This window comes from Lutra lutra, chromosome 11 (assembly GCF_902655055.1).
Source record: "Lutra lutra chromosome 11, mLutLut1.2, whole genome shotgun sequence".
NCBI lineage: Eukaryota > Metazoa > Chordata > Mammalia > Carnivora > Mustelidae > Lutra > Lutra lutra.
This window is the reverse complement of record NC_062288.1, coordinates 32,416,408-32,443,864: the sequence shown is the minus strand read 5'-3', so window position 1 is coordinate 32,443,864 and position 27,457 is coordinate 32,416,408. Positions and strand designations below refer to the sequence as shown.

Here is a 27,457-nt window from a genome sequence, read left to right as displayed (position 1 = left end):
AAATACTTATGACTGTAATTCAAGAAAAATTTCTTGAAAAGAAAAAAGAAAAAGAAAACTTTTTCTGAATTTAAAAAGTCTTGGATCTATGTATCAAGAAGAAATGCTGTATTGATCTATAAATGATATATTTTATTGGACATATCTTAATAAAATTATTAAACTTCAAAGATAAAGAAAAAATTCTTTAGGTATTCAGGAACAATGAAAATCAGATTGTCATCCTTTTTTTTTTTAAAGATTTTATTTATTTATTTATTTGACAGAGACAGAGAGTACAAGCAAGGGGAGCGGCAGAGGGAGAGGTAGAAGCAGACTCCCCCCTGAGCAGGGAGCCTGATGTGGGGCTGGGATCATGAGCTGATCAGAAGGCAGACGTTTAACAAACTAAGCCACCCCAGTGTCCCTGTCATCCATTTTCCAAGCAGCAATATTTTAAGGTAGAAAACACTGGAGCAACATATTTAAGATACTCAGTGAAAGAAAATGTGAGCTAAGGATTTGTATCTAGTCAAATTGCTCTTTAAATGTAAATACCTAGTGGTGCCTGAGTAGCTCAGTTGGGTAAGCGGTTAAGCATGAGACTCTTGATTTTAGTTCAGGTCATGATCCTGCACTCTTTGGGCTCCACCCTGGGCGTGCAATGGAGCCTCTCAAGATTCTCTCTCTGCTCCTCCCCAACTCTCACTCTCTACCCACCCCCACTCTCTCTCTCAAGAAAGTGTAAACACAATTTAGTGTAAACACACTAAAGCTCTTCCCGAAGAAGTTACTAGAAAACAAGCCACCGTGAGAAGATTGCAAAAGCTGGAGCATAAGGCTGACAGAGAAGCACTGAATATATTCACCTGTAGAACAAAGACTCAAAAATAGGGATAAGGGTGACAAAGTGGTATATAAATTCCAAATGTTCTGACACGTGTAAGTAATCCATACAAAGAGCAAAACTGGGAAGGGAAAGAAAAGAACACAAGAAAAGTAGAGTGGACAGTAGGTATGAACTTCCCAGCTATACCTTTTAAGATGCCCAATGAAAGAAAACGTGAACAAAGGCTATCTCCCGAAGCTGATAAGCCAAATAATAGTTGTTTGATTGTACTTAAGAATATACAGACTGGGGCGCCTGGGTGGCTCAGTGGGTTAAGCCGCTGCCTTCGGCTCAGGTCATCATCTCGGGGTCCTGGGATCGAGCCCCACATCGGGGTCTCTGCTCGGCGGGGAGCCTGCTTCCTTCTCTCTCTCTGCCTGCCTCTCTGCCTGCTTGTGATCTCTCTCTGTCAAATAAATAAATAAATTCTTACAAAAAAAAGAATATACAGACCAAGAGTAGATAAAACTGCCAGGTCTTGTCTTTTTAATATTAAAAATCAAAATTAAGACAAAAAATGAAATTGAATGGTGAGAGGAAGGGCAGAGGAGAGGCAGCAGTAACCAGCTATTTTAAGAGCTGGTTCTCGCAGGAAGTCACTGAAGCAGATCTAAGTCAGTAGAAGACTAAGGACATTAGCAGAGAACTCATAATGATAATAAGAATGAAAAGTATTCTTAACTATCACCAGATATTAAGATATATTTTACAGCCACTATAATTAAAACAGTGTGGTGCAGACACATAGAACAAAAAAAGAGAGCGTACAAAAGACTCAAGTGTGTATAGAAACCCAGTACCTGATAAAGGTGGCATCTCAAATTGCTGAGGAAAAAGATGAACTATAATAAATTGTGTTGGGGGGCACCTGGGTGGCTTAGTCCTTGGGCATCTGTCTTTAGTTCAGGTCATGATCTCAGGGTCCTAGGATAAAGCCCCGCATCGGGCTCCCTGCTTGGCCAGAAACCTGCTTCTCCCTCTCCCACTCCCCCTGCTTGTGTTCCCTCTCTCATTATATCTCTCTCTGTCAAATAAATAAATAAAATCTTTAAATAAATAAATATATAAATAGATAAATAGGACAACCAGACATAAATTTAGAAAACAGAATAAAATCAGGTCACTACTTTACATCAGGAAAAATTCAAGATAAATCAAAGTTTAAATGTTAAAAACTGAGAACATGGGAGAATTGCTTATCACCTGAGTTGAGGAAAACCTTACTAACACAAAACCTAGAAGCTGTAAGAGAAAACACTGATAAATCTAACCATGTTCCTTTTCCTTAAAATGTTGGCATGACACAACACAACATAAGGTAAAAGCTAAAGGTAAATGACAAATGGTAAACTGAGATATTTGCACTTAGATAGCTAATATCCTTAACATATTAAGAATTCTTACAAAATGGGCGCCTGGGTGGCTCAGTGGGTTAAGCCGCTGCCTTAGGCTCAGGTCATGATCTCAGGGTCCTGGGATCGAGTCCCGCATCGGGCTCTCTGCTCAGCAGGGAGCCTGCTTCCCTTCCTCTCTCTCTGTCTGCCTCTCTGCCTACTTGTGATCTCTGTCTGTCAAATAAATAAATAAAATCTTTAAAAAAAATTAAAAAAAAAAGAAGAATTCTTACAAACTGAGAAGAAACGACTAACAACCTGATGGAAAAGTGGGAAAACATATCAGCACCATTCCCAAAAGAAGAAACAGAAATGGTGCCCAAATGTATGAAAAGATGCCCAAACTCACTCTTATTCAGGAAATGCAAATAAGAATGACAATGAGCTATAATTTCTCATATACCAGATTGGAAACATCCCGAAGTCTGCCACTGTGCTCTACTGGCAAAGTTCTGGCAAACAGCTGAACTCCCAGGCAAAGGAATTTGATCAGATCTAAAAAAAACAAAACAAAACAAAAACAAAAAACTACCCATTTATCTAGCAGTTTCACTTCTAGGAACCTACCTCCAAAATATTCCCACACAAAAATAAAAAATGACATATGAAGAAATGAATATAACACTGTATGTTAATTAACTGAAATTTAAGTAAAAACAAAAAATGGCAAATGAAAAGTTTATTTTTTTCAACAGCAAGATACAGAACATCATACTTAATATGATAATATCTGGCTAAGAAAAAAGGAGATAATTAATATATACATAATTTTTTGTATTTACAAAAAGACAAACTGATAAAAATGGTTATGACCAGATCAGTGGTCCTCAAATATTACATTAAATTCACCTTCTGAGCCTGACTTCCCAAATTTCTGACTTAGAAGTTCTAAGATGTGGCCCAAGAATTTGTATTTCTAACAAGTTGTTAAGTGGTGCTGAAGCGGCTGTTCTAAAACCAAACTTTGCCTCCAAATTTAAAACAAATAACAATAAACTTATCAATATGTCACAATAATGACATTATAACACAAAAGATAGATTTATTTCAAGTGGTTTTTGAGGACTTCGAGTGTACATCTTAAGTGAAATGTGTTCTAATTAAAAACAGAGCTTCAGGGGCACCTGGGTGGCTCAGTGGGTTGAAGCCTCTGCCTTTGGCTCAGGTAGTGATCCCAGGGTCCTGGGATTGAGCCCTGCATCGGACTCTCTGCTCAGTGGGGAGCCTGCTTCCTCTTCTCTCTCTCTCTGCCTGCCTCTCTGCCTACTTGTGATCTGTCTGTCAAATAAATAAATAAATAAAAATCTTTAAAAACAGAGCTTCAATTAATCTTAAACTTAATTCAGTATTTCTTCATATCATTATTATTAATTTGGAACTAGTATACATGCAACTACATACATATATTTATGCATGAAGATAAATTTAAAAATAGTTCAGTATTGCTAAGAACCAAAATTATTAGTGTAAAAGAGTTTAAAGGAATTAAATGAAAATTCCATGATGTTAAATTTGAGTGGAATATTGATATTCAATAAGTATTTTTTCATTATTTTCTTTTCAAAATATGTATTCCTTATCTTTACAACTGCAAAGATCTTGGGAACACTGATCGCCCAAAGCAAGAGAGCCCCCAGTGCCCACTTTCTGGTGTCTAAGTAGCATTTCCCACTAAAAGGACCCACAGCTCTATGGCAGAATTCTGATTCTAGATTTGGAGAAGAAAATGCATTAAATGAGTTAGTGGCGAGTTATGCCAGAAAACAAGGAGATAATCAAAGACTAATGGGACATATAGAAGCAAACATAAACAAGCAGGAGTGAATAGAATCCCATTGGCAAAAATATGTTAACGATGAATAAAAATAGTAACCGAAACTCATTAATTAGAATTCATGATTTCATTCCATCACTTAAAAATAAAAGTCCCCAATGCATACACATACAAAAATCTAGTTGATCACCATTGTGTTTAAAATATTTCTTTACTTTGAAAACGGGCAGTAGAAAGAAAAGCATTAGGCATTTGTCCTGCCTCTGGTCTGCCCAGTAACTAAATAGCCCTAATTGAATGATGTGAAGTTCTTTTCCACAGAAAAAAATCCAGTTAAAGAAATTTAAAAAAAAAGAAAATTTAAAAAAAAATAAAATAAAATAAAGAAAATCACTATTTTGCCTAATGAAATAATTCAGGCAGTTTTCATCAGTAGAAGAAATTTCAAGACACAAAGTTGATGAGTAATTTTAGCATGTTAGCATCACAAGAGTGACGACTAGACACTAGCACCATGTGTGTTCTACAAGGCACCAGCACCACAACTGTTTGCCAATAAAGTTGAACATGCACCACATCTAGCATAGAGATCCAACTTTAGTTAACAAGAAATACAAGATAGAGCAACAAGTTAAATGTCACCAACAGAAAGCACAGGGACAAATCCAGAACATGGAACATTCTAGGACACTCAATCTTTCAATAAATCAACAACAAGGAAGATGTGAAACCAGATCTAGAAATTCAACCAAATGCAGAGTGAGGGACCTGTGTGGACAAATCAAATGTAAAAAGATATTTTTGAACATTTGGAGAACTATAAATACATTAGAATATATGAAGAATTATTCATTTTACTGGGGGTGATAATGGTTTCATGATTTTTAAAGCCCATTTTTAAGCAGTGCATACTAGTATATGTCAGAGTAAAATAACATAATGTTTGGGAATTGCTTTAAAATATTTCAGCAAAAAAGAAGAATGGATGAAACCAGTGATGCAAAATGTTGATGGCTATTGAAGCAAGCATGTGAGTATTCATTATAATACCCTTCCGATTTTTATGTATATTCAAAACTCCAAAATACATTTGAAATAGTGGAATTGAAAAAGTGGACCCAAAGAACTCTGTCATTTCTTGTAAAACTATTTCGTGTTACTTTCACAAAGTACCAAGAATCTGAATCACTGATAATTACTGCTTTCTAATCATTTAAGAATTTAATATAAATCCCAGTGTAATAGAAAACATCCTAGAATAAAAGTCCAAAGGGAAACCTGGAGCCACTCCCTGATATTAATCTTCTGAATTTGGACAAATCATTTAATCTTTTCAGATCTGGTGATATATAAACTCGGGAAACTAGACAGGATAACTTCAAGTCTTATTTTTACCTCCAGTCACCAGAAAGTAATATGAATGTACATTTACAGGTAAGTAGAAGGCATAGAACAAGGTAGCCAAAAAAGCGTGAAACAGAAGTTAACCAGAATAACTTCCATGAGTTCCCCTCAGTGAAGTAAATAAGTAAGATTACATTTTTCTAAGATGTCTCCTAGTTCTAAAATTCTGTGACATGTAATAGCTGTAGCCATAGTCCAGACAAAGAAAAAGGAGAGTTTTGTATCTAACCCTAGTGGCTGACTCTTAAAATATTACAGGCAATCATTCAACAAAGAATTTCTGAAAGACAACTACATACCAGAAATTGGTAAATTCCTTGTTTTCATGGTGTTTTTACTCTACTAGGAGGAGTCAGTTTTAATCAATGATTTTTAAAGTTACATAACACACGATCATTATATTGTACCTGAAAATGATATAATGTTATATGTCAACTATAATTCAATTAAAAAAAATATGTCAAGTGGTAAGTATTATGAAGAAAAGTAAGTGAGTAGGGTGAGGAGGCAGCTGTTTTAGATTGGTTTCCAGGAAAGCATGTGTCATAAGATGCCACTCGGGCAGGAGCCTGAAGCAATTTGAGGGAGGGAACCACATGGATATCTAAGGAGAAGGCCCTGGAGGATGGAGGAGCACATGCAAAGACCCTGAGGCAGGACAACATTTCATGCCCAAGAAGGACAAGGACGCAAGTGTGGCAGGAGTAGACCGAACCTGAAGAATAGGTGGAGATAGGTCAGACAGATAACAGGGCCACTCCATGACCCTGGTAACCCAGGGCAAGGACTCAGGCTCCTCAGTGTCTCTGAAAGGGAAGTCATTGTAAGATTTTAAATGGAGGAATGCCATGTTTCAAAAGGATCTCTCACTTTGCTGAGTATAGTGTAGACTGTGAAGAAACAAGGGAATACTGGAGGAGGGAATTAGAAGATAATAATCCAGGAATGAAGTTATGGTGGTTTGGATAGGAGGAGGTGTGAGAAATACAGTCAGGCATGGTCAGGTGTGGGAGGAATAGATTTGAGGAAGGAAATTTCATTTTGGACCTGTCAAATGTGAAATGGGATTAAATGAATCATCTGAGATGTGAGTGAGAAGAAATCAGGTCTAATGGCTAAGACATGATGCATCCTAACTTTAGAGGGTGGGAAGACGAGCAAGATCCGGTAAAGGAGATTGAGGTAGGCGGACACTCTTGAAAGAGTAGAAACCTGGAGGCCACGTGAAGAAAGTGTGTCAAGTAGGAGGGACTGATGACTATGTTAAAGGCTTCTGATATGCCCAAAATGAGAGAGGCAAATAATTGGATTTGGCAATTTGGAAATCATGGGTGACCCTAATAACCCTTATAATTCTGTATCGCTGAGGATATTTTACACATAGTATATTTTAAAAATATTTTGTTGAGGGGAACCTGGGTGGCTCAGTCAGTTAAGTGTCTGCCTTTGGCTCAGGTCATGGTTCCAGGGTCCTGGGATCGAGTCCAGCATCGGACTCCCTGCTCAGCCAGAAGCCTGCTTCTCCCTCTCCCACTCCCCCTGCTTGCGTTCTCTCTCTCTTGTATGTCTCTCTCTGTCAAAGAAATGAACAAAATCTTTAAATATATATATATAGTAGAATGAATGAAAAGATATAGCTAAATACCATAATTCTAAAGTTCCCATAGAATTCTGCAGTTGAGCTACTTAAAAATACAGGATAACATAAGTTATTTCTCTGATTTAGCAAGACAAAAGTACAAAAGAAATAAACTCGATACAAACAGGTTGCACAAATGCTTGAGATGCACCGGTGAAATTCTTCACATATGATTTAAAATAATTTTTAATGCTGTTGTGTTTATTTTGATGAATAATTTTTTTTCATTAAAAATATATAAAAGCAAAACTCACCAGATAGCCTGCAGGAAGAGATAGTAATGTGTACGATTAACATAAAAACATTAGCTTCTAAAAGATAGCTACAGTAAGAAGTATCCTGCCTCCAGGGTGACCAGGCAACCAGAGATCCCAAGGTAGACTTTCCAAATACCTGCTTAGAAACTGGCTTATTTTTCCAGATCTAGTCCAGTGTTTTTAATTAAGCGAAAGATCACATAGCATACTTTATGTCATTTCATTCTGGGAAGAGGTTTAACACCAATACTGAGACGATGGAGAAATGGGAGAAGGGAGGGAATGAGTACAAAAAACTGGATCTGAAAACCTGTGAAGATTTTTCTAAAATAGCTTCGCATTTGACTAAGTGTGCTGAGTACCCTGAAAATCAGAATTTATATTTCAGCAGTATTAATCAATTAACAAGTATTTGAACCACATACTCTAGCCAATACTAAGAAATATAAGAAATGATCGACATATAATCACCTGATTTACAACAAACTGCACAGCTCATGTTAGTGTCAGTAATTTAAATGTACCTAATACCTGAGCATCTTATATAGGCCAAAAAGGAAAACAGTATGAAGTATGAAGAAAGTACTATGAAGTAGTAATTATTTTTTCCCTTACTTCAAGGTAAGAGCAGGTTAGTTGAAATTGCTGATGAAGGTGAAGGGAAGTTAAACAACTAGGTAGCAAGTCAATTTTGAGGGTTAGGAAAGGCCTTTCTTTATACCCTGGAGAGAGGACAAGAAAGCAGTGTTAGGTTTTGTGACCAACAGAATTAAGAAAATAAAGGGGAAATGCAATTCATAAGGAATAATTAAGCTAATTGGAATACAGACTGGGTATTATAATTATTCATAATTATTAGGAAACTGTTAATGTTAATGGTGTTAGTTGTTAACGTTAATAGGAAATGTTAATTTTAACATAGGATATTGTGTTTACATAGAAAATGTTCTTATCATTTAGAGATGTCATATGACCTATTTGGGAGCAAAAACATCATGATATTATTTATCTAAACCACTTCAGAAAATCAAAGCAAAAGAAGTAAAATGCAAGTGTATCAGATACTTTTGCCTATTGTAAATATTGGTTGAGGGTGGCACAGTTGGTTCAGTGTCCAACTCTCAATTTTGGCTGGGGTCATGATCTCAGGGTTGTGAGACTGAACCCCGTGTCAGGCTGTGCACTCAGTGCCGAGTCTGCTTGAGATTCTCTCTCTCTCTCCCTCTGCCCTGCCTGCTCCTGCATGTTCTCTCTCTCTCAACTAAATAAATCTTTTAAAAAAATTTTTGTCTGCTGTGCAACTTCAGTCCATGAAAGTTGGGGGGATTTTTGTCTGTCTCTTATCAACAGATACATAATTTCTGAGAACTGTGGCAGGGTACAATCACAGTTTAGCTGAGAATTAAATGTGTTTTTAGGCTGCTAATCATGCTGACAGAATATGTCATATAAGCAGATTTTTCTCTCATATACAATATTAGTCTTTATGATGAAAAAGACCTCACATTAAAAAATATATTTAACTTTTGGGGTACCTGGGTGGCTCAGTCGATTCAGCTTCTGACTCTTGATTTTGGCTCACATCATGATCTCAGGTTCATGGGATGGAGCCATCTCTCCCTCTCTTCTGCCCCTCCTCACCCCCCCCTCTCTCTCTCTCTCTCCCTCCCAATCTTGAATATATATATATATATATATATAATATATATTACATTTATTTTATATTTTATATTTTTCTATTATTATACTAATTTTGGAATGTCCCTGTTTTTGAACACTGTATGTCTCTCCTCTACATTTATATTTAGGTCTTGCTTTAATATCTTTTTATAATGTTTTCTAATTCTCCACAAAATGGTCTTCCACTTCATTTGTTATATGTTTTTCTAGGTGTGTTATTTTGTTGATATTGTTGTTCATGGTGATCATTTTTATTTTTTAATATTCTATTTAATGCCACTATAAATAGCAATATACACATAGATTTAGATCTATGTAGGCAGAGAGGCAGGCAGAGGCAATATATTATGTTGGTCTTATATCTGGGAACCAGGCTAAGCTCTATTACCTTTAAATTCTTTTGAGTTTCTACATAAATGATCAAGGAATCTGTGAATCTCTCTAATTCTTATATGCATATTTCTCTTTCTGGTCTTGTTGCTCTGGCTAATGTCTTTAATGCAATGTTAAATAAAAATGGTAGCAGCAGGAATTTTTTCCTGTTCCTAATTTTAGACAGAAATGTTTTCTAAAGTATATAAAATAAGTACATCTTTTTATCTGTTGTGTGTATTTCACTTTATTTAGGTATCATTTATAGGCTAAGGAATGACCTTCTATATTTAATGTTAGAGCCTATATCACAAATTAAATTATAGTGACTATGAAATTGTTCTCCTTTAATCTACTATACTACTATGGCAGCTTACATTAATTATATTGCACTCCTGAAATATTCTAACTCGGTCAAGTTGCATAATTTCCTCTATACCTTGATGGATTTACTAATATTTTATTTAGAATTATTATACTAATAATATAATGCACAAAATTGGTCAAATTTTCCTTTCTCATATTATCTTTATCTAGTTTTGTCTTCAAAATTATACCAGCCTCATCAAAAGAGGCAGAGAATGTTTCCCTTTTGTAAGTGGTTGTAAGATCAGAATTTTCTGTTCCTGATGTGTTTGCAGAACTTGCCAATAAAACCCACTAGTATTTATGAGAGGGATAATTTTTTACTATTGATTCAACTTTTTTATGCCTTATATAGGATATTTTTATGCCTTATAGGATACCTGTGTCCTACAAATTTTCAGATGTAACGTTTTTATTTTACAGTGTTAAGTATTTTCTAACTTCTCTTATAATCTCTCCTATGAGCAAAAAGTTGGTTTCAAATGCTTTTAGCTTCTAAACATATTTAGTTATCTGTTTTGTTACAGACTTGTAATTCAATTATATTGGTCAGAGAATGTGGTCTCCACACCAGGTCTTAAATATTTGCTGAAACTTGGTTTATGGACGAACCTATTTTCCACCTTTATAAAATTTCAACGTGTGCTTAAAAAGAATTCTCCTGTGGTTGACAACAATGTTCTGTATATGTCCATTAAATTAAGCTTGTTGATTCTGTTCTGGTTTTTTTTTAAGATTTTATTTATTTATTTATTTGACAGACAGAGACCACAAGTAGGCAGAGAGGCAGACAATGGGAGAGGGAGAAGTAGGCTCCCTGCTGAGCAGAGAGCCCAATGTGGGGCTTGATCCCAGCACCCTGAGATGATGACCTGAGCCAAAGGCAGTGGCTTAACCCACTGAGCCACCCAGGTGCCCCAATTCTGTTTTTGTTTTATTTTGTTCTTTTAAGTCTTCTATTTCCTTGATCATGTTTTGTCCACTTGATCCATCAAATACTGAAAGAAATGTGTTACACTTTTCAAATATGATGGTGGATTTGTCTTGTTTCTTTTATAATTCTATGAGTTTTTACCTTATATAACTTGAAAATGTTTTCATGGGGCATATACACTTGCAATTATTATTATATTACAATTATGTATTTTATTTATTACATATACCAGCCCATTTAAAAAGATTGTGATTACTGATCTATTTGCATTTATTTCAAATGTTTTATTTTGTTCTTTTTAATTGTGTTGTTTTACAATAATTCTTTCCCCCCTTTCTTGTCTTCTCCTGGAGTGATGGACTATCTCTATTCCATATTTCCCTTTTTCCTGCTTTGAAAGTCATAGTCTATCATAGCCTTATAATAAGAACCCTAGAGATAGCAACATGCATACATAACTTTTTTTAAAAGATTTATTTATTTATTTATTTGACAGAGATCACAAGTAGGCAGAGAGGCAGGCAGAGAGAGAGGAGGAAGAAGGCTCCCTGCTGAGCAGAGACCCCCCCGATGCAGGGCTGGATCCCAAGAGCCTGAGACCATGGCCTGAGCCAAAGGCAGAGGCTTTAACCAACTGAGCCACCCAGGTGCCCCGCATATATAACTTTTTAAAAAGTTTAAAGATAGTCAATGTTTTCACTCTCCTACTGAATAATACAAGTACCAAAAATGTTTTAACTCCAACCACCATCTCCTTCTACTTATATGCTGTTGACTTATTCATGTTGTTTATTTATACTATCTCTCTTTTCTACTCTGCTCTGTGCTGAGATTCCACAAACTATATTTCCCAGATTTCTTGCCTGCTGACTTCCTACTGGGCCATTAAAAGGAAGGTAAAAGGTTAGGAGAGAAGAGAAAAGCATTCCTTCCCATTTTTCAGTTCTGGGTGGCATCGCCCATCAGCAACTTCGTTGTTCAGCCCTCCCCGATTCCCAGAAGTCCTAATGCGAGCCTTGGCAGTCTCCCTCTAGCGGCCTCCAGGGGGACTCCCTCTAAGAAGTCCGGCTTACTACAAGTAGAAAAATTAGTAAGGGTGAAAATAAAAGGCAGGTTCCAAAATAAATATGGCGTTACAATGACACCTTGTGGATATTAGCAGTATAGCATGGACCCATCAGTGAAAAGTAGCATTAGCTCTATGAAGATACTAAGTTTTTTGGAATTTAAAACAGAAACAAATAAACAAAAACAAAAACAAAAGATGTTTTAGTTAAACTAGAAAAATGAAAAACAAACATAAGACAGGGAAAGTACAAGTTGGTGAAATCATGTTTCTATTCCTTGTACTACACAACACTAAATCACTTCTTTAAAAGATAAGCTTGCTTCCTTTCAGTGTACTGTCATTTTTAATTTCAGGTTTAAAGACCTGATTTTTTCTTCAAATAAATCAACGATCGTCACCCTTTTCTTACAATTAATTTTTTCCTATTTATTATATACTTTTCCTTGTGTTCTGCAGATTTCTACCTTTTTCAAAATTAAAATTTTCAACTTGTCACAAAGAAAAACAACTTTTAGAAATCTAATCTAGAAAATTAGCTGTGTTCTTGTATGAGATGAAGACATTAGCCCTGATATAATCATAGTTCATCCATGAATTTTTCTAAATTTTCCCTTTCTTAAATAACTTTCGGGGGGGGTGTTTTTTTTAAGATTTTATTTATTTATTTGACAGAGAGAGAGGTAACACAAGCAGGGGGAGTGGGAGAGGGGAAAGCAGGCTCCTTGTGAGCAGGGAACCCAATGTGGGGCTCCATCCCAGAACCCTGGGATCATGACCTAAGCCGAAGGCACATGCCCACTGACTGAGCCACACAGGTGCCCCATAACTTTCTGGTTTTTAAAACCATCTGTTACTATGATGTGTATGCCACCTATAACTTCAAAAGAATATAATCACTTTCATGTTTTAAAATTAAATTAGTATGGGGTCATGTGGGTGACTCAGTCAGTTAAATGTATGCCTTCAGCTCAGGTCATGATCCCAGGGTCCTGGGGTCTAGCCCCACATGGGGTTCCCTACTCAGCGGGGAATCTGCTTCTCCCTCTCCTCCCAGCTCCTCCTCTCTCTCTTGCTGTCTGTGTCTCTCTCAAATAAATAAAAGAATTTAAAAATAAATAAATAAGTAAATAGTTTAATTAAATTAGTATCAGAAGAAGTTTAGTAGGCCATATAACATATTAGAAAACAAGATAATAGGTTTAAAAAGACCTAAATTCAAGGCTAGCCTTTCCATTTAATAGTAAAATCAGGGCAAGTTACCTAACTTCATTAGCCTCAGTATAATCATCTGTAAAATGGGGGTTACAACACAACTCACAAATTAAACAATACTAAATAGGAAAAAGTACATAAAATATTTATATATTGTAAAGCATTCTGTAGATTCAAGTAGTTGAGGTAACATGCATTACACTCAGTATTTTTATACACAAGAGTCTACTTATTTTAGAATTTTGTCTGGAAGAAATTTTAAATAGTCCCTTACATGCACCTGGCAAATAATCATCACATAAGTCTATTTTCACTAAGTCTATTTTTACTAGATACTCTGAGAGATATAAAGGCAAATAATATCCAATGACTGGCTTAAAGGTTTATAATTTTTTTGAGGATTCATGTGCACCTGATACACTAAATTACAAAAAGAGATTTAACTATTCTTAAGGTGACATCACAAAAAAAGTGTTCAGCTGGGTTTGGTAGAACACAGATGAGGAAGGAAATTTAATGATGGAAAAAATGCTGTAAACAAAGGAATACCTTGATTTTTCCTGACTTAGCACTACTCCAGTATTTACTGTTAATACATGCTATTATTAATTTTTGGTTCTTAACTATATGTTCCTTTAACATACAGTTTTTCATTCCTAACTATAACTTTGTCTCCTAGCTGTTTAATTTAGGATTTCTGCATGGGTGTTCAGTTAAGCTTGGTCAGTGATTTCTTTTTCTGTTCTAATACTGCATTGTTACCAATGTCACATTACCTTTTTAAAAATGAATTAGTGCCTCATCTTTTTTCATGTTCTCTAACAGTTTGTATAAAATGGGAATAATCTGTTAGTTCAAAATTTAGTATCACATGACATTCGATAGTGGAAAACTTTGCAATATCCACTTCCCTTTTGTGACAATTTCTCTGTTCAGATTTTCTATTTCTTCTTAGGCCTATTTTGTTCAAATATATTTCAAAAAAACTTTTCTGCATTTTCTAGTTTTTCAAATTTATCAGCAGCATAATATGCTAGTCAGCATAGCTACAATAACGCCATGCAATAAACCACCCCAAACTTAGTGGTATAAAGCAACATTTAATTGAGCTCATATACCCATAAGACAGTTGGGCATTGGCTGATCTCTGGGTTTGGCTGAGCTTGGCTCCATATCTGAGGCTATGCCTCACATCCTCCTTGGACTACCTAAGGATACCTAAGACATGTTCTTCCTCCAGTAGACAGAAGTGCAAGGGGGATATGTGGAAATGTATGATACCTCTTAATATCTAAGTTCACAACTGAACATTGTTAATTCTGCTGACCAGTGAAAGCAAGTCACATAGCCCAGCCCTGTATCAGGAATGGAGGTGGATCTACTCTACCTTTACCAGAAGGAACTGCAAATTTATGTATCAAAGAGCAGTGATATAGGGAAGGATGAAGTGAGACCAATTATGCAAAATACCATATATTGTACTGTAGATTGTGTCCTGTATCCTTTTTTTTCTTTTCTTTTCTTTTTTTTTTTTTTCCTCCTTTTCTTCTCTTCCCCTTGATAAATCATACCAAAGATTCTTCTAGAAGGGCCTGGGTGGCTCAGTGGGTGAAGTGTCTGCCTCCAGCTCAGGTCATAATCCCAGGGTCCTGAGACTGAGCCCCACATCAGGCTCTCTGCTCTGCGGGGAGCCTGCTTCTCCCTCTCCCTCATCACAAGTTAATAAATAAACTCTTTTAAAAATTTATCTTTTGTTGTTGATTCTTTTTTAATCCCATTGAGGTTACTGAACAAGGTATATACATTATGTTTGGGATTTTGGGGGCATTTGTGGAAAACTTCCTCTTTGGTTGATTTTCAAAAAAATTCTATGTTGAAAAGGACACGCATTCCCTTTTTGTTGGGTTCAGAGTTGTACATGTATATTACATTCTGCTTGTTAATTATCCTAGATGTCTGTATTCTTGTTTTCTGCCTACTAAATTTTCAGTGTTAGAGAGATATGTAAAAACTCCCAGTCAGCTGTATGAGGCCATTTCTCTTTATACTTCTATCAGTTTTGTTTTATAAAGTCTCACCCCATGCTGCTCCTGCATAAATGTTAATGATATTATGCATTCTTGGTAATCTGTTGGATTTTTTTCCATATAAAACAACTTTCTTCAGCCTTTTTAACTTGGGCGATTAAAAGCCCAGAAGCTGACTGTTACCAAGAGGAGCACATCCTGGTGTTCCTGGGCATCTGTACTAAAAGCTATGCACAATAAGGGAGACTAGGAGATGCCAAATAGTGGCTTGCAAGGTCAAGTAAGAAACCTTTCAAACTACACAGCAAGAAAATAAGTAAATAAAGATAAACCACCAAAGAGATTCAAGAGGGAAACAAGAAAAAAAAAAAAAAAAAGAGGGAAGAGGGAAAGAATTGGAGAATTAGAGGATAAATCTAAGAAATCTATTATGCAAACAAACATCCCAGAAATAAAAGAAAAATCAGACAAAACAGGTTATAATTAAAGAAATAAGAGAAGAACTTTTCCCAGCGCTTAAAAAAGACCTAAATTTCCCAGAAGGACTGATTAATACACACAAACACACACATGCACACACACATACATATACACATACAGCCAGAGGTACATTCTAGAAATTCCTAAACTCTGAGGATAAGGTAAAAACTTTATAAACATTCAGAAAGAAGAAAAAGTTGCCTAATGAGACTGAACCAACATCAGAAGACAAAACAGAGGGAAGATGGAGGAGCAGGAGAACCATACACTCACCTTGTGCCACAGATACACTTAGATAACACCCACATCAGTGTAAATAACCCAGAAAATGACCCAAGGACTGCCAGAACAGACTCTCCACCGCTAACTATAAAGCAGAGGCCATATCAAAGACGGTACACTGTTGGGAACACTGAGGGACACTGTTGGGAACCAGGGTGATCTACAAGACCATCCATGGGAGGGAGGGACAGGACAATCAGACAAGGGAGAGGAGCAGAGCCCATATTGGGCACCCCAGGCATGGGGGACCAGTACCCAGAAGATGAATCCCTGCAACATTTGGCTTTGAAAAACAGAGGGTCTTGACTTCACAAGTTTCTACAACCAATGGGGCTTAACGTCTGGAACTTTAATATCAGCTGGCCTGGCTCTGGGAGAGCAGGGAGGAAGACAGAAAATTGAGTCCTCTCCCATAAAGAGACCACACAAGTAATAGTCCTGTTAACACACAGTATAGGAGCAATCTGAAAATTGTCTGGGTTATAAAGGGGATTTGTTTGCTAATCTCAGAGCATGTGCTAAAGGGGCAGAGATCTTTAGGAGACTACTCCAAGTTAAAAAAGAGCTGGTGGGCACCTCCCCCACCCCCCCAACCCACCTAGACACAGAACACCTGCAGGAAATAGTGCATCCTTGACACTCTCCACCTAGCTTATTAACAATGCATCCAGGCCCCACACCCTTCTGCAGACAGCCCAATCCAACCCACCTTCAGCAGGTGGGTGTGGTTATCTTTCCCTGTCCCCAGGGCAGGAGTCATTTTGGAGTGGTGCTGACACTTGTTGGGGCTGCTTCCACCTGCCATGCTTGAGATGCCCACTTTGGATGAGTCCCAAAGACAGTGAGTTGGAGGGGGTTGGGTCTGCAGGAAAGTATGGGAACAGGGTTTGGCATGTTAGCAAGGTTTGCACGGGTCTGTTGTGGGAGGGGATGTTGGAGCCACTTGGGAAAGCTCCTGCTGAATGTGGGTTGGATTGGGCACCTGGGTGGCCCAGTCGGTTTGGCTCAGGTCATGATCTCAGGGTCATAGGATTGAGCCCTGGGTGGGCCCATGCTCAGTGCTGAGTCTACTTAGAATTCTATCTCTTCCTGTGACCCTCTTCCGACTTAGGTTCTCTGAATGAATGAATGAATGAATGAATAAAGTCTTTTTTAAAAAAAATACAAAGGGTGACAGAATGGATAAAAAAAAGCCAGACCCATCAATATGCTGCCTACAAGAGACTCATTTCAAATCTAAAGACACATGAATACTGAAAGCAAAGGGATGGAAAAGGATTTATCAGGCAAATGGAAGTGAAAAGCTGGGGTAGTTATACTTATACAGGACAAAATGGACTTTAAAACAAAGACTATACCAAGAGACAAAGAAGGATACTATATAATCATAAGGAGGAAAAAAAATCCAACAAGAAGATATAACAATTATAAATATTTATGCACTCAACATGGGAGCACCCAAATATATTAAGCAGTTAATAACAAACCTTAAAGAAGTAGTCAATAGAATACAATAATAGTAGGGAACATTAATACCCCACCTACTCAATAAACAAATTGTCCAAACAAAAACTAATAAGGAAATGGTGACTTTGAATGACACGTTAGACCAGATGGTTCTAACAGATATATTCAGAACATTCCATCCTAAAACAGTGGAATACACATTCTTTTCAAGTGCACATGGAACATTCTCCAGAATAGATCATGTGTTAGGCCACAAAACAAGTCTCAACAAATTCAGAAAGACTGACATCATACCATAATCGTTTCTGACCATGACACTATGAAACTAAAAGTCAACCACAAGACAAAATCTGGAAAGACCATAAATGCATGCAGGGTAAATAGCATATGCTACTAAACAGTGAACAGGTAACCCAAGAAATCAAAGAAGAAAGCAAAAATACATGGAAACAAATATAAATGAAACCACAATGGTCCAAAATCTTTAGGATGAAAAAAAGTTGTTCTAAGAAGGAAGTTTATAACAATACAGGTTTATACCTCAAGAAGTAAGAAAAATCTAAAATAAACATCCTAACCTAAAAAACAAAACAAAACAAAAAAAAACATAAAAACCAATAACAAACAAAAACCTAACGTGACACCTAAAGGAGCTAGAAAAAGAACAAACAAAACCCAAAACCAGTAGAAGGAAGGAAAAAATTAAAAACATCAGAGCAGCAATAAACAAAATAGAAAATGAAAAAACAGTAAGACAGTGAAACCAGGTGCTGATTCTTTGAAAAGAGCAACAAAATTGATAAACTTTTCCCCAAATTCATCAAAAGAGAGAGAGAGAGAGAAAGAGAATGGACTCAGGTAAACAAAATCAGAAATGAAAGAGAAGTAACAATTGACATCACAGAAATACAAAGGATTATAAGAGAATATTATGAAAAATTATGTTCCAAAAACTGGACAACTGAGAAAAAATAAATAAACTCCTAGAAACATATAACCTCCCAAAACTGAGTCAGGAAGAAATAGAAAATTTGAACAGATTAATTATCAGCAATGACAGTGAATAAGTAATCAAAAAACTCCCAAAGAACAAAAGCCCTTGGTTTCACAGAAAAATTCTATGAAACATTTAAAGGAGAGTTAATGCTTATTCTTCTCAAACTATTCCAATAAATAGGAGTGGACGGAAAGCTTCCCAATTAATTTTATGAGGCCAGTATTACCCTAATACTAAAATCACATAAAGACACTACAAAAACAGAAGAACTACAGGCCAATATCTCTGATGAATTAGACCTAAAACTCCTCAACAAAATATTAGCATAATATTGATCATGGTAAATCACCATGATCAAGTGGGATTTACTTCCAGGTTACAAGGGTAGTTCAATATTCTCAAATCAATCAATGTGATGCACCACATTAATAAAAGAAAAGATAAGAACCATATGATCATTTCAAAGACGTACAAAAGAATTTGATAAAGGACAACATCCATTTATGATTAAAAAAACCCTCAACAAAGTAGGTTTAGGGGGAACATACCTCAACATAAAAACATATAGAAAACCCACAGTGAACATCATACTCAATGGTGAAAAGTGGAAAGCTTTTCCCCTAAGATTAGGAGCATGATAAAAACTTCTGCACAGCAAAGAAAACAATCAACAAAACTAAAAGTCAACCTACTGAATAGGAGAAGATATTTTCAAATGACACATCTGATAAAGGGTTAGTATCCAAAATATATAGAGAACTTAAAAAACTCAACACCCAAGAAATAAATTAATTAAAAAATGAACAGAAGATATGAACAGACATTTCTTTTAGAAGGCATACAGATGGTCAATAGACACATGAAAAGATACTATCACTCACCATCAGGGAAATACAAATCAAAATTACAATGAGATATCATCTCACACCTGTCAGAATGGCTCAAATCAAAACACAAGGGAAAAAAAAAACCACAAGAAATAAAAGGTGTTGGTGAGGATGTGGAGAAGGGGAACACTCTTGAGCTGTTGGTGGGAATGTAAACTGGTATAGCCACTCTGGAAAACAGTATGGAGGTTTCTCAAAAAGTTAAAAATAGAAGTACCACATGATCCAGTAATGCTACTGCTGGGTATTTATTCAAAGAATACCAAAACAAAAATTTGGAAAGGTATTTGCACCCCTATGTTTACTGCAGCGTTATTTACAATAGCCAAGATATGGAAGCAGCCCAAGTGTCCACTGATTGATGAATGGATAAAGATACATAGATAGATAGATAGATAGACACACACATATATGTGTGTGTGTGTGTGTGTGTGTGTGTGTATGTACATATACTACTCAGCTAAAAAAAAAAAAAGAATGAAATCAGGGTGCTGGGATGGCTCAGTCAGTTAAGTGTCTGCCTTCAACTCAGGTTATCATTCCAGGGTTCTGGGATTGAGTTCTGCATTGAACTCCCTAGAGGCTGGTTATAGAGCAAGGATGACAAAAAGATCTCATCATATTGAGGATAACAGTGGGGAAATGAGCATTCTGGTAGGAGAAGAGTGGTTATCATGTTTTAAATAATAGAAAAGAACTAGATGTCTAATTTTAAGTGGTAAAAATTAAAAAGTAGAGTGGCATTTACAAATTAATAAGAGAAAAAGAAACAGTAAACACCCAAGTAAAAATAAATCATAAAGAATTATGGAAGGGATATCAAGAATATTGGTCAAGACTTAATTCTCCTACATATACTATCAGGAAAGACAGCCAGACTCAGTTGAAACAAAACTTTACTGCAGGCTGTTGATAAGAAAAAAAACCCTAGAAAATGGGTAGAGAGGCTAAAAATAAAAGGAGGGGCAGAAAGACAGCAGAAAAATATAAATTAAGTAAAACAGGGGCAGGACAGGCAATATTATATTATGAAAAATTAAAGTTAAAACTGATACAGTAGTAGGTTATGTGTCTTTCTGTAGATACAGATATAAATATACATACAGACCGAGACATACGCAAATACTTAACAACTTGTAAAAAAATTTCCAATGGGAAAAATGTCAAAGGGTAGAAGTTGAAATTTTCACAAAACAGCAAATGGAAACAGCCTACAAACATTAAGGGGTACCTGGCTGGCTGAATCGTTAAGCATCTGCCTTGGGCTCAGGTCATGATCCCACATTCTGGAATTGAGCCTCGCACAGGGCTCCCTTCTCAGCAGGAAGCCTGCATCTCCCTCTCCCACTTCCCCTGCCTGTGCTTTCCTCTCTCGCTGTCTCTCTCTGTCAAGTAAATAAATAAACAAATAATCTTAACAAAACAAAACAACCAATGTTTCAACTCTATTAGGGAACTACAAAGTAAACTATCAACAAAACATCAATTAAAATTTGAAATAGCCTTCGATTCAGCAACCCACTTCTGGGAATCTCCCCTGTAGAAAGAAGAGCATTTGAAGGTAAGGATATATGTACACAGATGTTTATCACTCCATCACATGTTAAGACAAAAAAAAGGTAATAAAGGAATGGTGCATAAAATATAGAATATCCACACCATGGAATATTACACAGTTATTTTATTTTTGTTTTTTAAAAATATTTTTTTATTTATTTGACAGAGAGAGAGAAAGCACAAGCAAACACAAGCAGGGGGAGCAGTAGGCAAGTGAGAGGGAGAAGCAGGCACCCCGCTGGGCTAGGAACCCAATGTGGGGCTTGATGCCAGGAGGAGGACCTGAGCCTATGGCAGACACTTCATTGACTGAGCCATCCAGGCAGCCCCTTAAAGTATAAATTGAAGCTGTACTCTATTGATTTTCTTTCAAAGCAGTATAGTTAATTTAGAAAGGCAAAAAAAAATTTTTGTTAATTGTTATTGTTCCAACTGTTAATTGAGAAAGGCAAAAAGTGTACAAAATACCATCCCACTAAAACACATGAACATTGAATCCTATAAGTATGTATACAAATATGATTATATGTTTGATTAGGCAAGCACGGATGAATTAGAAATAACAAAGAAACCAACAAAAGACCTTTGAGTCCAGAGAGTTAGATGGACACAACCCACACTGGCAGCTTCCCAGAACCTACAGGAGAGACACACCTAAAATAATCGCTTAGGTCCGGTCACTTGCAATGTTTAAAAAAAAAAAGTCTGCGTTTGGGCTGGGGGTCTTGGGGGTGGTGGTGGTGGTGAATCTCCTAAAAGAGAAAGAATCTGAAGCAATCTCTCAGGCTTTTTAAGTCTTTTTAAAGCAGAATCAACTTGTTTTTGCTTTACAACAGCAACAAAGAATAAGATCTTGAATTTCAAATGCGTGGGCTGTGAGGGCATTTGCATCTGGGTCAGTGGTTCTTATCTAGGGTGATTTTGCCCGCCACCCCCATACATCTGGCAAGCTCTGGAGACATTTTTGATCTTGACGACTAGAAGGTGGGGAGTGTTCATTTTATGTAGTGGGTAGAGGCCAGGGATGCTGCAAACACCCTACAAAACAGGACAGTCCCCCAAACAACAAATTATCTGACCCACCATGTCCATAGTTCCAAGGTTGAGAAATCCTCCTAGAGTGATAAACTATCCAGGACTGGAGAGTTTCTCAAAACTGAGAATTTTCAGCTCAAAAACCAGGGAAGTCCCAGGTTATTGCAAATAAAAATAACAGGCAAAATAATGTGACTACATAAGGTGCACTTTTGGACACTGAAGATCCTGATCTAAGGTGGACTCATCTCTACGGATTGCTTCACAGCTCCTTTAAAGTTAATTTGGAACCACAAATATAAAGAGTTGTACTCCATTTAGAGAAAAATTTTCTTCTCAAGTAAAAACTGAAATCAGGACAATGTCCTCATAATTTTTTTTACGTGGTAAATGCGCATAGAGACTAATCCATAAAGAAGTATACATTTGTCAAAATAAAAACTACATATTTAAAAAGTGGGGTTATACTGATTGTAAATTATACCTCAATAAACCTGATTTTATAAAATGAAAGTCTTCTCTATATTTTTAAAATAAGTAATCCTAATTTATAGATTAATTCCTAGGTGTAATGTAGTTTTATTTTTTTTAACAGATACATAGTTAAGAAAACTTACCAAAACCTAAAAAACAAAATTATGCTTTAGAAATATCCTATTTTTTATGGAGGATGTTTCTATGTCGCAAGTAACATTTAATACTGACTCAGAAGTGTGACAACTTTATATATGCAGTAACTCACTGGTCTCCTTATGTGCCCTGAGAGTCTGTTGGTGTATTTATCTTTAGAATAACAATAACGTAGATGTAAGGATTACAGACAACCATTTCTACTTACATCACTTTCTTAAAAAAGCAAGGCACCATTTTCCAGATGCCCCCCACATAACTTCCCTTTCAATCTTACTGCAAGAATTAGGTCATATGCTTACTTTTTTAAATTGTGGATAAAAATGCATATAGGCAAAAGACAAGGATGCCCACTCCATACTCCTATTGAATTAAGATAATACTGGAAGTCCTAGCTAGAGCAATCAGGCAAGAAAAAGAAATACAATGTATTAGAATTAGAGCAGTAAAAGTGTCTATTTGCAGATGACATAAAAAATATATATACATAAAATTCTGAAGATGCAACCAAAAAACTGTTAGATCTAATCAATGAAGTCAATAAAGTTGCATGGTGCAAAATTAACATATAAAAATCAGTAGCGTCTCTGTACACTAACACCAGATTTTCTAAAAAAGAAATAAATCTATGCCATTTGCAATATCATCAAAAACAATAAAACACTTAGGATAAATATAACAGAGGTGAAAGATACCTACTCTGAAGACAAAAATTGATGAAAGAAATTGAAGAAGACACAGATAAACAGGAAAGAATCCCATGTTCGTGGATTGGAAGAACTAATGCTGTTAAAATGTTGGTATTATCAAAATCCATGTATAGATTCAATGCAATCCCTAACAAGATTCCAATGGCATGTTTTATAGATAAGTAGAAAAAATACTCCACACTCCTAAGTAGAAAAACACTCTTAAAATTTATATAGAACCACAAAAGATCCTGAATAGCCAAAGAAACTCTGATAAAGAGCAAAGCAGGAGGCAACACGCTTTCTGATTTCAAGCTATACTATGAAGCTTTAATCATTAAAACAGTATAATGAGGGTATAAAACAGACAAATCAACCAACGGAACATAAAAACAAACCAAGGTATATACTCATCAAGTAATATTTTACAAGGGAGCCAAGAATATCCAAAGGAGAAAAGATAGTCTCTTCAATACATGGTGCTGAGATAATTGGATATTTACATGTAACAGAATGAATCTTACACCACTCACAAAAATTATTTCAAAATGGATTAAAGACTTACATGTGAAGACCTGAGACCATGAAACTCTTACAAGAAAACACTGGAATAACGCTCCTGGCATGAGTCTTGGTAACAAATTTTTGGATATGACACCTAAAACAAAAAAACACAATAAAAAATAAACAAGCAGGACCACAACAAACTATAAAGCTTCTGTGCAGGGGAAGCGGGGGTGGGGGGAATCACCAAAAAGACAACCTACAGCATAGGTATGGTTCATGATTCGTTACCACCGATAGTGGGTCAGGAACGCATTAAACACTTGTCATGCAATCACTGAAACATCAATGGTGGAAACCTCACTACACCCAATACTAGCCCTTGAAAAGGGTTACATAGTTACATGACTAATTGAGCTCTAATTCTCCGCAGTTAGAGGAAAAGGGTGTCTTTCATTCCCAAGTGAAGATCCCAGTCTTCGTAATTTTTCCCAATCATCTTAAGAAAACGGAGATAGTATTTATTGGCTCTCTATGTTGTTATCGAATAACCATTTCCACATTGTTTGAGATCTGAGTCCTGTCTGAGGCAGAGGTCTTTACATCATGAGGCAACACACCCAGTTTAGAGTTAAAAGAAAATTGAGATCTTAATCCGGCAAATGTTATTGTTCATTTCTTCCTGATACATTAGATGCAGGCTTAATCCAGCAGCAGGAAACGGGAAAACGGCAGTGACTGAGCTAGAGTGGTTTTTTCACCCCTTATCGGAGCAAAGAAGTACCCCCTCGATGTTCTATGGAGTACTCCAATTTCTTATTAAAGTATAACTGACACACCACGTTACATTAGTTTCAGGAATACAGCATGGTGATTGGATGCCCCTATACACTATGCTGTCTCCTGACAAGCGTAGCTCCATGGGCCACCACACGACACTGTTACAGTACCTTTGACTCCATTCCCTATGCTGTGCCTTTCATCCCTGTGATGTATTCATTCCACAACTGTAATCTACACAGTACTTTATACTAAATTTTTTCTAGTGTGAGAGTCCACACGACCTTTTGTCTTAAAAATAACATAAAGATGCATTGGGGAGGGTATACCACAAAAGAACGAGATCCTCTCTGAGAAGCATTTTCAGATAATGCCACAATTTAATTGGAAAGAGTGAAATAGTTACATCAGGCTAAGGTTGGGCCTTCAAGATCTTGGGCCAGTCGTTTACCTTTTCCCACCTTCCCCTACCCCTACATCTTTTTCATGAAACAGCATGACCAGAGAAGATGATGGCAACGGTATCTGTAATTGCAGTAACTTGCCAAGATGACTACATCCTATCTATTAACCTCGCGTAGCTCTCTCCCTAACCCATGCTCTGCCGCTCCCCTCAACCATTGTGGTATGGCTGCTAATTCCCACAGTCTTTTGCTCTTAGTACATTTCTTAGTAGTACATGCACTTAGGAAATTGAGATAAATAACAGTATTCTAGTTCCCCACATAACCCATACCAGTTAGGAACCCCTCTCTTTAAAAAAAAAAAAATGTAGGGACGCCAGGGTGGCTCAGTTGGTTAAGCAGCTGCCTTCGGCTCAGGTCATGATCCCAGCGTCCTGGGATCGAGTCCCACATCGGGCTCCTTGCTCGGCGGGGAGCCTGCTTCTCCCTCTGCCTCTGCCTGCCATTCTGTCTGCCTGTGCTTGCTCTCTCTCCCTCTCTCTCTGATAAATAAATAAAAAATCTTTAAAAAAATAAATAAATAAATAAATAAAAATAAAAATAAATGTATTTATGTATTTTTAGAGAGAGAGAGAGCATGAGCAGGGGGTGGGGCAGAGGGAGAGAGAATCCCAAGCAGACTCCCCGTGGGAGCATGGAGTCCAACTCAGGGCTCCTGAGATCATAACCTGAACCGAAATCGAGTCGGTAGCTCAACCGACTGAGCCACCCAGATACCCCAGGAACCCTCTTCTAACTACAGAGCTTGGGTGTTCTGTTGCTGAGTTTCTCCAAATAGCTTGGGGTTGCAATGTCTATATCTAGGACTCTGCGATTTGAAGGTATAAGGATGAGTTCTTATTCCACTGAAGTTTTTATCAAGTTCAAAAGCAAAGTAGACACAAAGAACAGACTGGATTTCTCCAGGTTATATTTAGAAACGAAGGAAATAAGCAAGCATCACTCTGATGATTTCGGCAGTCGTGCCCAAAGCTGACACTTAGATCCTTTGGAGGGGTTTTCTTTTCTTTTCTTTCTTTCTTTCTTTTTTTTTTTTTTTAAAGATTTTATTTATTTATTTGACAGATATCACAAGTAGGCAGAGAGGCAGGCAGAGAGAGAGAGAGAGAGAGAGAGGAGGAGGAGGAAGCAGGCTCCCCGCCGAGCAGAGAGCCCGATGTGGGGCTCCATCCCAGGACGCTGGGATCATGACCTGAGCCGAAGGCAGAGGCTTTAACCCACTGAGCCACCCAGGCGCCCTGGAGGGGTTTTCTACCTCTAAAAATTCTTTTCCCACATTTCCCCCTCTGTCTTAATTCCTCAGGAAGCAGTACAGTGAGGGAAAAAATTGTGTGTTTGGTTTAATATCTTTGTTATTTTTCGTATCTTTCAATGCCCATGATTTTGAGTTAGGTAGATCAGAGGTCAGATACATGGTATGTAACCTTGGGAAAGGTACTTATGCCTCAATTTCCTTGTCTATAAAATGTGGTAATTGCATCTCCTCCTGAAGGTGATGTTCCCTAAGTGCAATACCAGAAGGAAGTATCTAGTACAACATTTGTCAAGAACTTCAAAAAGTTGCTTATTTCTCTCTCCACCTGCCTTTGGACTGAGTGTCAAAGCCATAAAAGTAAATTTCCTCTATTCACTTCTATTTTTGTAGCGTTCCTATTGAGTAATTTTTTCCTGATTTTTGGGGGGATTTGACATTCTCAGCCTATGAATAAAGGAACTCATGTTACATGGATAAACATTTAAAAGCTGGTTTTGCATCCATTTTTGTCCTTGAACAGGCCCGCTAGCTAGTACTGCACAGAGTGAGACTGACAAGTTGGGGTTTCACAGTGGTCCTTTTGGTTCTTTTACTGAACTACAGGGAAGACTCTGAAGAAGCCACTTTATACATCGGATCCCATTCCAGGGAGGTCATTCCTCAGTGTGACAGCCACTGCTACCCATAGCTCTATCTTAAAAGCAGCAAATCATTTGCTAAGGTGCTATTCTCCCAGTCAGAGCCGGAATCCTAGAGGGGTTTTCAGCAGTGGTTGCCAAACTACTACCCAAGGGCCAAATCTGGCCCATTTCCTGTTTTTGTAAAATAAAATAAATAAAATAAAATAAAATTTTTTGTAAAAAAAATAAAATGAAGACTAACATTTCATGATACATGAAAATTATATGAAATTCAAATTTCACTCTCTGTAAATGACATTGCATTGACACACACCCATTCATTTGTTCATTGTCTGTGGATGCTCACATGTTACAACGGCAGAACTGAGTAGTTGACACAGAGACTATATGGCCCACAAAGCCCATTATGTTTACTAAATGGCCCTTGACAAAGGTTGCTGTCCTCTAGTGTGGAGCACAGAATCCAGAGCCAAGATGACCTGGCAGCCTCGCTCAGCTCTGTGTTTCTAACGCTTGGGCAAATTCTCTCATCTGTTTCCCCAACTGTATGATGTGGATAATAATACCAACTATTTCATGGCATTCTATAAGGATTAAGCAAATATGTAAAGTGCTTAGAAGAGGGTCTGGCACATATTAAGTACTATATGTGTCTGGTGTTATTATTAGTTGCCACAATTTTTTTCATAAACGAAAGCAGGAGCAGCTTACCAATTTGTTAGCAACAGTGGTAAGAATTTCACCTGCAGCACTTCATTAAATTTCGTTCTTTAGCAGTAGAGTAGTAGGAAGA

The 27,457-nt window shown here is 36.9% G+C and overlaps 1 long non-coding RNA gene across 1 annotated transcript in view; it reads right to left on the bottom strand.

The window, feature by feature from the left end:
* LOC125080449 (uncharacterized) overlaps positions 1-27,457 on the bottom strand; it is a 203,940-nt gene extending 176,483 nt beyond the window's left edge. Inside the window, exons 1-2 of the long non-coding RNA XR_007121395.1 lie at positions 27,376-27,457; positions 23,586-23,678 (exon numbers count right to left, since the gene is read on the bottom strand). This is a non-coding gene — a long non-coding RNA (uncharacterized LOC125080449). The remainder of the gene's footprint in view (positions 1-23,585; positions 23,679-27,375) is intronic.